The sequence below is a fragment of the Otolemur garnettii genome, unplaced genomic scaffold (genome assembly GCF_000181295.1).
Source record: "Otolemur garnettii isolate 467f Iridium unplaced genomic scaffold, OtoGar3 scaffold00239, whole genome shotgun sequence".
NCBI lineage: Eukaryota > Metazoa > Chordata > Mammalia > Primates > Galagidae > Otolemur > Otolemur garnettii.
Window position 1 is genome coordinate 282,405 of NW_003852634.1, and position 14,760 is coordinate 297,164.

The 14,760-nt window shown below is 35.9% G+C and overlaps 1 protein-coding gene and 1 pseudogene across 1 annotated transcript in view; both read left to right on the top strand.

Moving 5' to 3' along the window:
- The window catches only part of ZDHHC15 (zinc finger DHHC-type containing 15), a 94,016-nt gene that overhangs the window by 37,740 nt on the left and 41,516 nt on the right, over positions 1-14,760 (top strand). The gene's annotated exons all lie outside the window — the stretch shown is intronic.
- On the top strand, positions 660-8,975 carry LOC111722361 (annotated as a pseudogene).

Here is a 14,760-nt window from a genome sequence, read left to right on the forward strand (position 1 = left end):
CTTTCTATGAGTAGAATATGAATGTTTTGACATAATAACTAAGAAAGTTACATGAAGGCTATGTTAACCAGTTTGATGGAAATGTCATGGATTGTGTGTGAAAACACCACACTGTACCCCCAAAGTGCATCAATGTACACAGTTACCATTCAATAAAAAAAAGGGAAAAAATATTAATATTTTAGTTACAAATGTAATGTTTATTGAAAATTCAAACAAACAGAAATACAGAAGATAATTTCAAGTCCTAACACTGTCCCCTTTTCTATCACTATTCACAGACAACTACTATATTTAGTTTGATTAGTATTTTTATAGATATTTTTCACTGCATTTATACATAAGCATGTAAGTATAGATGTGTATATTTGTGTAAGCTCAGTTGGGTGGATAATGTGCATACATGCATTGTTCTATAACTTAATTTTTTCATTTAATGATATACCATAGGTGTCTTTCCATGTTAGTATATACAAATATTTTTCATTTTAAAAATCTCTTAAGTATTCCATAGTATGGATATACTGTGATTTATTTAACCATTCCTGAAAGACATGCTTAAAAATAAAACTATTGATTTTCTTGATTATAAAAGTAATGCGGGGTAGAGCAAGACGGTGGAGGAGAAACAGCTTTTTTGATACCAGGAACAGTGAGATATGGGAGAGAAGACCCCAGGTACCTCAGAATTGTGGGCTTTGCCCAGAACCATCCCTTCACAGGCACAGAGAAGCATCAGGAGACCTCAGGACCACAGGAGGAGAATGAAAGTAGTAGAGAAGGAGCAAGTGTTTGTCTTTGGTCTGAGGCCACCAGCTGCAGCCACTGTGGGCAGCAGCAGCTACAGCAATGGTGAGTGTGCAGACAAGAAAGGCATTCCCTGTGGGGTTTTTTGGACTTGGGCACTTGGTTGAGTAACCTTGGGAGACCTTGGGAAAACAAGCAAGTGACTTCGAACAGAGTCCAGAGATAGAAGCTGAGATGCTGTGGACAAAGCGGAGGTTCATTGTTTAGTTCCAGGCAGTGCACAGCCACTGTGGGAAAGTTCCCTTGCAGGCATGGCCCTCAGGGTCCTAGAGCATGGGTGCTCCAGCATGCCTGACAAGCATGCAGCTACTTCCAGAGAGATCCAAGCAACACAACTTTTCTGGGATAGCCATGGCTTAGCCAAGGGACATGGTTTGGAAAGGTGGAGATGTGTATATTAAGTGAGCTAAGGAGAGATCCAGGCTCCCAATCCTACAGGGTTTGAGAGCAAATATGTCAGCAGAGGCTTCCAGTTTCCATCTTATGCAGCTGTATTATGATTATCATCTCATATCCCAGAAGATCATGTTTCCCAGGCAATATTAAGCAAGATATCTGTACATAGTTTTTTTCTTCTGTTGTTGTTGAAGTTGTTGTTATTGATAGTTTGTCTGTTTGTTTTTTCTATTCAAAAACAATTTTTTTCTTTTTCAAATTTTGTCCCACAGATTTTTTTTATTCTTTTTTCTTCATTTTTTTTTGTATAAATATATTTTTTCATTGTTGGCTTCTTTAGAAATAAGGACTTCATTTTTTGCTAGTTTTTCTGCCCCTGGCCTTTGCTTTTTTCCCTAATTTTATCTCTTAAAAATTTTTTTGTTTATTTTGTTTGATTTACAGTATTTTTTCTTTTCTTCACTATTTTGTAGAGGTGGGGTCCTGTGCCTGTTGAAGCAAGCAAACAGTTGCGGACATCAAGGGACTTATCCAACCCAGTCACCGCCCAAGAAGTTGAGATTTGTGGGAATGTGTCAAAGTACCCTACTGGACACTACTGTTACTCCTGTCTCTCTCTCTCTTTCTGATCCTCTCTTCTTTTTGTCAGTTGTCCCATTTACTCACTGCCTTTCCTTTCTCTTCTCTCTCTCTCTTTAATCTTTTATCCCTTCTTGCTGTTAATTTTTCTGTTCCTCTTAGTCCTTTACCAAAAGGACACTTCAACACCTTAGGTCAGAGGCACAGTAACATAAGAGCAAGAGGCAGTGAAAGGAAAAAGTAGGACAAGGAAACAGAGAAAAAGAAAACACTGTTAAGGAAGAAACATCAGAAAAATCCTGGAAACATGAAAAACCAGACCAGAGAAACCTCCCCAAGGAGTCATGAGGTAGCTGCTGCAGAAGATTCCACCTATAAGAAATGTTAGAAATACAGAAGGGGAATTTAAAGTATGGATGGCAAAAAAAAAAAAAAAAAAAATGAAGTAGATTGCTGAGAAAGTGGAAGATGACAAAAAGGAAATTCAAAAACAGAATCAAATAAGAGATGAAGGATATGAAGAATATAGAAAAGACATAGCAGAGCTGAAGGAATTGAAGCAGTCAATTATGGAACTTAAAGATGCAGTGGAAAGTATCAATAACAGACAAGACAATGAAGAGGAAAGAATCTCAGAGGTAGAGGATAAAGCTATTGAGTTAACTCAGGCAGTTAAAGAGACAGAAAAAAAAGAGAGAAAGAAAGCAGAATGTTGACTAACAGAATTATGGGACTTCACAAAGCATTCAAAAATACAAGTTACAGGTATTGAAGAAGGGGAAGAAGAATGCCCCAGAGTTATAGATGCCCTACTAGAGGATATCATAAATGAAAGTTTCCCAAATAACACCAAAGATTCTGACACATTTCTTTCAGAGGGATATCAGACCCCAGGTCATCTCAACTCAAGTTGAGCTTCTCCAAGACACATTGTCATGAACCTGTCCAAAATCAAGACAAAAGAGATGATTCTGCAAGCTGTCAGTAGTAAGTGTCAATTGACCTACAGAGGCAAATGCATCATAATGACTGCTAACTTCTCAAATGAAATTTTCAAGTCAAAGACAATGGTCATCTCCCTTTAATCTACTTAAACAAAACAATTTTCAGCCCCAAATTCCATATCCTGCTAAGCTAAGCTTTAAATGATATGCAAACACTGAGGGAGTTTGCTACAAGACCAGCTCTAAAGGAAATACTTAGGCCTGTCCTACACACTGACCATCACAATGGACCACCAGAAAACTAAACATCTAGAAACTAAAGGACAAAACCTAGCTTCCACAAGGATGCAAAAGATGAAATGAAGCAATGTGCACTGGCTAAATAAGATGAATAGAACTCCAAGACACTTATCAATTATCTCAATAAATTTTACTGGCTTGAATTCCCCACTCAAGAGACATAGCCTGGTTGATTGGACTAAAAAAAAAATCATCTATTTGCTGCCTAAAGGAGAGACACCTAACCTTGAAGGGCAAATTAAAATTCATGTCCAAAGGACAGAAAAGAATTTTTCAAGCAAATGGAACTCAGAAGAAAAGAGGGGTTACAATCTTATTCTCAGACACAAGTGGATTTAAAGCAACTAAAGTCAAAAAAGACAAATATGGACATTTCATATTGATCAAGGGAACAATACAACAAGAATACATTTGAATTCTAAATATTTATGCACCCAACTTAAATGCTGAAAGATTTGTGAAACAAACCTTAATTAGTCTGAGCAATATGATATCCCAAAACACCATAAGAACAGGCAACTTTAACACTCCTCATACAGAGTTGGACAGATCCTCTAAATAGAAACTGAACAAAGATACAAGGGACCTAAATATGACCCTAGAACAACTGTGTTTGACAGACATATATAGAAAACTCCATCCCAAAGCTAAAGAATATATGTTCTTCTCATTGACCCATGGAACATTCACCAAAATAGATCTTATCCTAGGACACAAATCAAACCACAACAAAATCAAAAGAATTGAAACGTTACCTCCTATCTTCTCAGATCACAAGGCAATAAAGGTGGAGCTCAACTCCAACAAAAATGTTCAGTGCCACACAAAAGCATGGAAATTAAACAACCTTCTGTTGAACGACAGTTGGGTGCAGGAAGAAATAAAAGTGGAAATCATTAACTTCCTTGAGCAAAACAATAATGAAGACAAAAACTACTAAAACCTGTGGGATATATCAAAAGCAATCCTGATAGGAAAATTTACTGCTTTAGATGCCTACGTCAAACAAACAGAGAGTGTATCAAAAAACTCATAAACCATCTTATGGAATTGGAAAAAGAAGAACAATCTAAACCTAAACCCAGCAGAAGAAAGGAAATATCCAAAATTAAATCAAAGAGTAAAGAATTTGAAAACAAAAAATTCCTTCAGAAAATTAAAGAAAAAATAGTTGGGTTTTTGAAAAAATAAATGAAATAAATAAATATTTGGCCAGACTTACTAGAAACAGAAAAGTAAAATCCTCTAGTAACCTCAATCAGAAATGATAAAAGGGACAAATAAAAAAAGATACCACAGAGATACAAGAGATTATCTCTGAATATGACAGACTTCATGCTGAGAAATTTGACAATGTGAAGGAAATGGATCAATATATGGAATCATATCCTCTCTCTAGACTTAGCCAGGAAGAAATAGATCTCCTGAATAGACCAATTTCAAGCACTGAGATCAAAGAAACAATAAAAAAATCTTCAAACAAAGAAATACCCCATTCCAGATGGCTACACACCAGAATTATATCAAACCTTCAAAGAATAGCTTATTCCATACTGTAGAAATTATTCTAAAAAATTAAGGCAGAAGGAATCTTCCCCAACATGTTCCATAAAGCAAACATCAACATGATACCAAAATCAGGAAAAGATCCAACTAGAAAGAAGAACTTTAGACCAATTTCACTAATGAATATAGATGCAAAAATTCTCAACAAAATCCTAGCCAATAGACTACAACTTCTCATCAAAAAAGTCACACATCATGATCACATCATGATCAGGTAAGTTTCATCTCATAGATGCAAGGCTAGTTTAACATACACAAGTCTATAAACATAATTCACAATATGAACAGAAGCAAATACAAAGACTATATGATCCTCTCAACAGATGGAGAAAAATGATTTGCTAAAATTCAGCATCCTTTTCTACTTAGAACACTGAAGAATATAGGCATTGGTGGCACAGTTTTTAACCTGATTGAAGCCATCTATGACAAACCCACTGCTACTATTTTACTGAATGGAGTAAAACTGAAAACTTTTCCACTTAGAACTGGAACCAGGCAAGGTTATATCGCCACTACTATTCAACATAGTGCTGAAAGTTCTAGCCAATACAGTCAGGCAAGAGAAAGAAATAAAGGGCATCCAAATGGGTGCAGAGGAGGTCAAACTCTCACTCTTTGCAGACAATATGATCCTATATTTAGAAAGCCCCAAATACTGAACAAGACTACTGGAAGTGATAAAAAAAAAATACATTAATTTCTGAGGATATAAAATCAAATGTTCACAAGTCAGTACCCTTCATATGTGCCAATAACAACCAAGATGAGAAGTTAATTGAGGACACAATACCTTTCATGGTAGCTTCAAAGAAAATGAAATACCGGCTCGGCGCCTGTGGCTCAAGCTGCTAAGGCGCCAGCCACATACACCTGAGGTGGCGGGTTCGAATCCCCAGCCCGGGCCCGCCAAACAACAATGATGGCTGCAACCAAAAAATGGCCGGGTGCTGTGGCGGGCGCCTGTAGTCCCAGCTACTTGGGAGGCTGAGGCAGGAGACTCGCTTGAGCCCAGGAGTTGGAGGTTGCTGTGAGCATGATGCCATGGCACTCTACCCAGGGGGATAGCTTGAGGCTCCATCTCAAAAAAAAAAAAAAAAAAAAAAAAAAAAAAAAAAAAAAAAAGAAAATGAAATACCTAGGAATGTACCTAACAAAAGATGTGAAGGACCTCTGTAAAGAAAATTGTGAAACCCTAAGAAAAGAAATAGTAGAAGATATTTACAAATGGAAGAACATTCCATGGTCATGTCTGAGAATAATCAACGTTGTTAAGATGACTACTCTTTCCAAAGCAATCTACAGATTTAATGTCATCCCTATTAAAATAACATCAACTTTCAAGACTGGGAAAAAATAATTCTTTGTATGGAACCAGAAAGAACCTCATATAGCTAAGGCAACTCTTAGTAATAAAAACAAAGCCAGGGACATTAGCCTACCAGAATTTAGGATGTACTACGCAACCATAGTGATCAAAAAAGCATGGTATTGGCACAAAAATAGAGACATAAACATCTGGAATCAAATAGAAAACCAGGATATGAAACTAACATCTTCTAGCACCTAATCTTTGATAAACCAAATAAGAACATACACTGGCAGAAAGAATCCCTATTCAATAAATGGTCGTGGAAGAACTGGATATCCACATGTAAGAGACTGAAACTGGACCCACACCTTTCTCCACTCACAAAAATTAATTCAAAATGGATAAAAGATCTAAATTTAAGGCATGAAATGATAAAAATCCTCAGAGAAAACATGGAACACTTGAAGATATCGGCCTGGGGAAAGTCTTTATGAAGAAGACTTACGTGGCAATTGCAACTGCAGCAAAAATAAACAGACGGGGCTTAATTAAACTGAAAAGCTTCTGTACAGTTAAGGAGACAACAGCCAAAGCAAATAGACAACCTATACAATGGAAAAGGATATTTGCATATTTTGAATTGGACACAAGCTTGATAACTGGGCTCTACAGAGAACTAAACTTAATGAACCTAAAAAGAACCAACAATCCCTTATATCACTGGGAAAGGGAAATTAATAGAACCTTCTTTGGAGAAGACAGATGGATAGGTAACAAACATATGAAAAAATGCTAATTGTCCCTAATTACTAGAGAAATGCAAATCAAAACCAACCTGAAATATCATCTAACCCCAGTGAAAATGGCCCACATCACAAAATCTCAAAACTACAGATGCTGGCGTGGACATGGAGACAAGGGAACACTTTTATACTGCTGGTGGGACTGCAAACTAATACAACCTTTTTGGAAGGAAGTATGTAGAATCCTTAAAGAACTCAAACTACACCTCCCATTTGATTCTGCAATCCCATTAAAGCATCTACCCAGAATAAAAAAAAAAATCCTTTTACCATAGGGACACTGGCCCTAGACTGTTTATTGCAGCTCAATTTGTAAATCCCCCAAATGTGGAAACCGCCTAAATGCCCACCAACACAGGAATGGATTAACAAGCTGTGGTATATGTATACCATGGAACACTATTCAGCCATCAAAAGGATGGAGACTTTACAACTTTTGTATGAACCTGGAAGGAAGTGGAATGCTTTTTTCTTAGTATCACAATAATGGAGAAGCAAGAATCCTATGCACTCAGATCTGATATGAGGACAATTAATGATCTAGTACCCAGTGAGGGGTGTGGGAATGGGAGAGCAGAGAGTGGGAAGGAGGGAGGTGGGTGGGGAATCACGGTGTGTGACATGCCTTTTGGGGGTAGGACACACTTATAAGGGTAATGTTACCAAACAAATGCAGTCAATGCAACCTGGTTCTTTGTACCTTCAATGAATCCCCAACAATAAAAACAAATTAATAGAACCTCAATGCTGAAATTGACAAAGTACAAAGTGTAAATCCTTTTTAATCACTGTAGGAGTAAGGACAGCATACATTTCAGTGGTGTCTATCATACACATCACTTGATGAGTTTTTAAAAAGTCATTTTGTCCATTTTCATTTTGACAAATCTCTTTAATATAGCTACATCTAAATGTACCGTTTAAAAACTTTGATTTCCCCATGCGACAACTCATCTTTCTTAGTGGGCTGTAGTAGACCTTCCATACTCCTATGCCCTTCCCAACATGCCCCTGAAATTTCTACTTGTATCAGGTTACTGATGAATAGGGAATATACTGAGCCAAAAAGATAAACTCAATATACATACATTAGAAATATTAGCCAGAGTGTAGCCATTGGTAGGTTTTAGTCATGGAGTCATGGTTTTTCTTCCCACTCCAGCTCTGTATTTATGAACACTAATTTCAATCCCACAGACTGTGATTTCCCACACATTTGAATATGGCTATTGAGAAAAATGAAAAATATTAGACTGGGATTTCAAGATAAATACTTATCACTTATTTTTCTAAATGTGAGAAAATCTAAGTTTATGAGGACCCAAAGTCACAAAAACCCTTCAGAAAAATTCAGGAAGAGGAGGAGGAGGAAAATGTAGTACAGCAGCAATGATCTCATAGTTTCTATAAGTGAAGATGATCTGATTTTAAACAGTACAGAAACACAGCCAAATCCAGGTGACAAGATGGAGGGAGAAGATGTAATAGAGGCCTTAAAATTAATTCACACTGAGCAAGACAGAGATGCCTTGTCTACTGAGAAAAATAGTTGTATTTTGCAAATGATAACCTCTGCTGATTCAAAAAAGGAATCCTCCACTAACTCCCCAACAAGAAAGTCTGAACAAGTTCCAGACTCAGGCTCATTGAGAGTACAGCTGGATCAGACTTTTGCCACCTTGAAAGAACAATATAATTCTCTCAAAGAAGAGGCAATTGACAAAAGCACCTACAGAAGAATGTGAGGATAGGTTGGCTATTAGTAATGAATCATCTTTCCGCTTGCTATCCATTCTGAACGATAACAGTGAGATAAAGGAAGCCAAACCCTCCCTAAGGCTCAACAGTGATACTATAAGAAAACAAGAAGTTTCAAATAGCTGTGGAGAATATTTCAGCAAAGATCCCAGTCAGAGAAACAAAAGCCTACCAGTTGCTGAAGAATTCTACCCTTCAGGATAATACAAATCAAACTGAAGCCAGATTTCAAAGGCCAGTGCTTCTGAATCCCAATTGTCAGGTTTGAATATTGGCAGCAGTACATTCAAGACAAAGACAAGTGACAAAATCACTTTGGAAGCAGTTTTTCACCTAGGGAAGGAAGTCCTTTGTTAAGGCATGAAAACAAAAAGAAATTAGTGATCAATTTAAAGTCTAAAACCTTCTGGGTTGAGTCTGATGACAGTAACTTGGAAATTGAAGCTGCTTTACCTCCTAGAAACCAAAACACACACCATGGATTATTTTGATGATTTTTATGATTCATAAGCTGTACCATCTTTTGGAAATAAAATATTTAAACAAGCTGAAAAAAAACATAAAAAGAAAAGATTGATCTTTGTCTTATGCTTGTTTGTTTGACACAGGACATCACTCTGTCACCCAGACTGGAGTGCAATGGTATGATCATAGCTCCCTGGAAGCTCAAATTCCTGGGCTCAAGCAACTCTCCTGCCTCAGCCTCCAGAGTAACTAGGGCTAAAAGCATACACTTGGTTAATTTTTAATTATTTGTAAACAGTGGTGTCTTGCTATGTTGCTAAGGGTGGTTTCCAACACCCAGCCTGAAGCAATCTTCCTTCCTCAGCTTCCCAAACAGATGGGATTACAGGCATGAGCGAATACACCTAGCCAGTTATTGTTTTTGTCAGGTTACTTGAGATGTAATTTATACACAGTAAGAGTCACTCTTTTTAAGCTTATAGGTTGATGAGCTTTGACAAATGAATACAGTGATATAAACACTATCACAATCCAGATATAGAATATATTACTGCACATTATTCCCTCTGTCTCATTTGTAAGCACTCCTCTCACTCCCCACCAATCTGTTTTCTGTCCTTATAGTTTTATAATTTTAACATTTTTATTTACTTTTTTATTATTTGGAATTCATTAAGGGTACAACGAACTAGGTTACACTGATTATGTTTGTTAGGTAAAGTCCCTCTTATAGTTGTGTCCTACCCCCAAGAGGTATGCCATATATCATGATCCCCCAACCCCCTCGTTCCTCCCCTCTTCCCATCTCTCATTCCCCTACCTTGTGTTAAATCACCTACTGCCTTCATATTATAATTGAGTACATTGGATTCTTGCTTATTAATATGAGGGTACAAATTATTAGGATGCATTGTTTGCCCTTAAGCAAATAGGCATAGCTGGGCCATTACTTAAACTGATAGAAGCCATCTATATTTTTCTATAATATCATATAATTTGAGTCATAGGGTTTATAACCTTTTGTGTTTGGCTTCTTTCACTTAGCACAGTGGTTCTCAACTTGTGGGTCATGATCCCTTTGGGAGTTCAATGACCCTTTCACAGGAGTCACTTAAGACCATCCTATATATCAAATATTTACATTACAATTCATAACAGTAGCAAAATTACAGTTATTAAGTAGCAATGAAAATAATTTTATGGTTGGGGATCACCACAACATGAGGAACTGTATTAAAGGGTCATGACATTAGGAAAGTTGAGAACCACTGACATAGCAGATGAATCTTAAAAATGTAGGTGTATATATGAATAATTTGTTCCTTTTCATTGCTGAGCAGTATTCTATATTATAAGTGTACCACAATTTACTTATTGATTCACCACTTTAGGAGTATTGGATTGTTTTTAGTTTGGGGCTATTTTTATGAATATTTTATTTTTTAATTATTATGGGTAATTAATAGTTGTTTATAAGGTACATGTGGTGTTTTGATACAGACATACAACATGAATTAGTCAAGTCAGGGTAATTGGGGTATGTATTTATCCTCAAATATTTATCATTTCCATGTGTTAGGAACATTTCAGTTCCAGTCTTTTAGTTTGAAGTGTACCCTAACTTGTTGTTGATTTTTGTCTCTTTGTTATGCTATCAAATATTGTTCAAACTATGTAACAGTATTTTTGTATCTACTAACCATCCCCACTCTATCCTCCCTCCCTTATGTTCTTCCCAGCCTCTGGTAACCATCATTCTGCTCTCTTTAGAGATTGTTTTAATACTTATTTCCCACATAAAAGTGAGAACACGTGAGATTTGTCTTTCTATGCTTGGAATATTTCACCTAACATACTATCCAGTTCCAACAGTGTTGCTGCAATTGGCAGGATTTCATTATTTTTTATGGCTACATGATATTCCATTGTTTATATGTATATATACAACAGCTGTATGTATATAATTTCTTTACCCATTCATCTATTGGTGAATACTTAGGTTAATTTAAAATCTTGGCTATTGTAAGTAGTGCTGCAATATACATTAGAGTGGACATACCTTTTCAATATACTGATTTCCCCTCTTTTGGATAAATACCTAGCAGTATAATTTCTGGGTCATATGGTAATTATATTTTTAATTTTGTGCAGAATTTTCATGCTGTTTTCTATAGTGGTTGTGCTAATTTACATTTTCACCAACAATGTACAATTTCCCCCTTTCTCTGTATCCTTGCTGGCGTTCTTATTCCCTTTTTGATAAAAGCCATTTTAATTGGGGTGAGATGATACCTCACTGTAGTTTTAATTTGCACTTTTATGATGAATGCTAATTATGTTGAGTATTTTTTTATATACTTGTTGGCCATTTGTATATCTTTTTTTGAGAAATGTCTATTCAGATCTTTTGCCCATTTTAAAATCAGAATATTTGATTATTTTCCTGTTGAGTTGTTGGAGTTCCTTATATATTTTATTTATTAATGTTTTGTCAGATGGGTAGACTGAAAATATTTTCTCCCATTGAATAGGTTGTCTTTTCCCTTTGTTGACTGTTTACTTTGCTGTGTAGAAGATTTTTAGCTTTATGTGATCCCTTTTGTCCAGTTTTGCTTTGGTTGTCCATGCTTTGGATATATTATGCAAGAAGTCCTTGCTGAGAACCACTATCTTGAAGCATTTCCCCAATGTTTTGTTTTAGAAGTTTCATAGATTCAGGTCTTATATACATGTCTTTAATCCATTTTGATTTGATTTTTGTATATGGTGAGAGGGAGGGTTTAGTTTTATTCTTCTACACATGGATATCCAGTTTCCCCAGCACCAATTTTTTTTCATTTTTTGTAGAGACAGATTCTCACTTTATTGCCCTTGGTAGAATGCCATGGCATCGCAGCTCACAGCAACCTCCAATTCCTGGGCTTAGGAGATTCCCTTGCCTCAGCCTCCCAAGTAGCTGGGAATACAGGTACCTGCCACAATGCCCGGCTATTTTTTGTTGCAGTTTGGCTGGGGCCAGGTTTGAACCTGCCACCCTTGGCATATGGGGCTGGTGCCCTACCGACTGAGTCACAGACGCTGCCCACCCAGCACCATGTATTTAAGAGACTATCCTCTTTCCCCAAATTCATGTTCTTGGCACCTTTGTTGAAGATAATTTTTTTTTTATAGTGTGTTGCTTTATTTCTGGGTCTTTCATTGTGCTATTTTGGTCTTTTTTGTTTTAAGGATTTTATCAGGCTGTTATTATAGCTCTGTAGTGTAATTTGAAGCCAGGTGATGTGACTCTTCCAGTTTTATTCTTTTTGTTCAAGCTGGTTTTGGCTACAAGGTCTGATGATTAAGTTCATGGACTCAATCTAGAAAAAGTAATATATATCGCATTGCTAAATATCACTATCATCACCCTTGCAGTACTCCCCTTTGGAAGCTATGCACTGGTACAAGCGCCTAGTCCACCCTTCAAAGCAATTTTGGACCTCTTTTTCTGGAATGACCATCAAAGTTGTTGATGTATTGTCCTTGATGTTCTGAATGTCATTAAAATATTTTCTTTTCATTATTTCCATTATGTTTGGGTAAAGAAAAAGTCACTGTAGACCAGATCAGGTGAGTAGGGAGGGTATTCCCATACAGTTATTTGTTTACTGGTTAAAAACTCCCTGACAGTGTCATGTGACCTGGTGCATTGTCATGATGCAAGTGCCATAAATTTTTGGCTAAGATTTTCAATTAACAATATCTATGTTTACTTGATCTATTATGCTTCTCACAGTCACTCAATTCAATAAATTTTTGCAGTGTTTTGAGTGTTGCTCACTGCTGTTTGCCCTGACCTCTCTTCATCCATGACATTTTCTCTCCCCCAGAAAAATGTTTAATCTATTTATACACTGCCACTTTCTTCATAGTATTACCCCATAAACTTGGACTAGTATGTCCCTGATTTCACTTCTACTCTTGCCAAGTTTAACAGAAAATTTATAAATGTTTTTTTATTGCTTTAATTCATGCTCCAACATTCTTGTGATGGCACACAAAAACATGCAACAGCAATAATGAATTCCTAAATCAGCAAGACACTACCACGTGTATATGGTGGTAGTGTATGAGCTATGAGACTCTGATATACCAAGGCTATGATACCTTACCAAGTTGTTTGTACAGTACTACCAATGTAAGTGTATTGTGGCAAGTTTGCAAATTTAATTACCAGGCTTCATATGACAGCAACTCTGATGGTTATTCCAGAAAAAGAGTTCCAAAATTTCCTTGAAGGGTCACTAGGTGAAGGTATTGATACATAGATTTCCCTGTAGAGTACTTCAAAAATCACTGCCATGCTATTCAGCAATTAGGTATGTAGCTCTTTTTCTAGGATGAGTAAATGAACTTAATTGTCAGACCTTATATAATTGGTATTTTGGTGGAGATTACATTGAATCTGTAGATTATTTGGGGACATTTTAACAATATTGATTCTTCTAATCCATGAGTCTGGTATATCTTTACTTTTTTGTGTGTCTTCTTCAATTCCTTTCATCAATGTTTTATAGTCTCAATTTCAGAGAAGTTTCACTTCTTTAGTTTATTCCCAGGTATTTTATTTATAGCTATTGTTAATGGTATTACTTTCTTGGTTTCTTTTCAGATTGTTTTATGTTAGTGTATAGAAATGCTGTTGATTTCTGTATGTCAATAATGTATCGTGAAACTTCATTGAATTTCTTTATCAGTTCTAATAGTTATTTTGGAGTCTTTAGGTTTCTCTAGATATAAGATCATATCCTCTTCAAGGAAGGACAATTTTACTTCTTCTTTTCAAATTTGGATGCTATTAATTTATTTTTCTCGTCTGATTTCTCTGGCTATAACTTCCAGTACTATGTTGAATAACAGTGATGAAAGTGGGCATCCTCGTCTTATTCAAGGTCTTTCAGTTTTTCCCCATTCTGTATGGTACCAGCTGTGGATCTGTTACATATGGCTTTATCATGTTGAGATGTGATCCTTCTATACCCAGTTTTATGAGAGTTTTTAATCAAGAAGTGATGTTGAATTTTATCAAACCCTTTTTCAACATCAGTTGAAATTATTACATAGTTTTTGTCCTTCATTCTATTGATATGAGGTATCACATTGATAGATTGCATATGTTGAACCATCCTTAACATCCCTGGGATGAATTCTCCATGATCATGAGGAATATTCTTTTTAATGTCTTATTGAATTCCATTTCTTAGTGTTTGGTTGAGGATTTTTGCATCTATGTTCATCAGAACTATTGACCTATAGTTTTATTTTCTTGTTCTGTTTTTGTCTGGTTTTGGTATCAGGCCTCATAGAATGAGTTTTAAAGTATTCTCTCCTCTTCCCTTTTTTGTAATAGTTTAAGTAGGTTTGGTATTACTATATATTTTCCATGTATAATGCACACTTTTTTGTTAAAATTTTGTAGGAAAAATAAGAATGTGCATTATATATGGGTAGTACTAATTCCATATATATACATGTATATTTTAATTCTTTTATTTATGCTTATGCATTAAAAGTGTAATTCCAGAAAACAATAATGATATCCATATACAAAATATCATAAACTATGGAAATCAGGGTTTTTTTCCAGTACCTTCATTTTTATTTTTATTTTTTAAATTAAATCATAGTTGTGCACATTAATACTATCATGGGGTACAGTGTGTTGTTTCCATATACAATTTGAAATATTCTCATCCAATTGGCCAACATAGCCTTCATGTCATTCTCATAGTTGTTGTGGTAAGACATTTATATTCCAGATTTGGAAAGATTCACATGTACCCTTATAGGA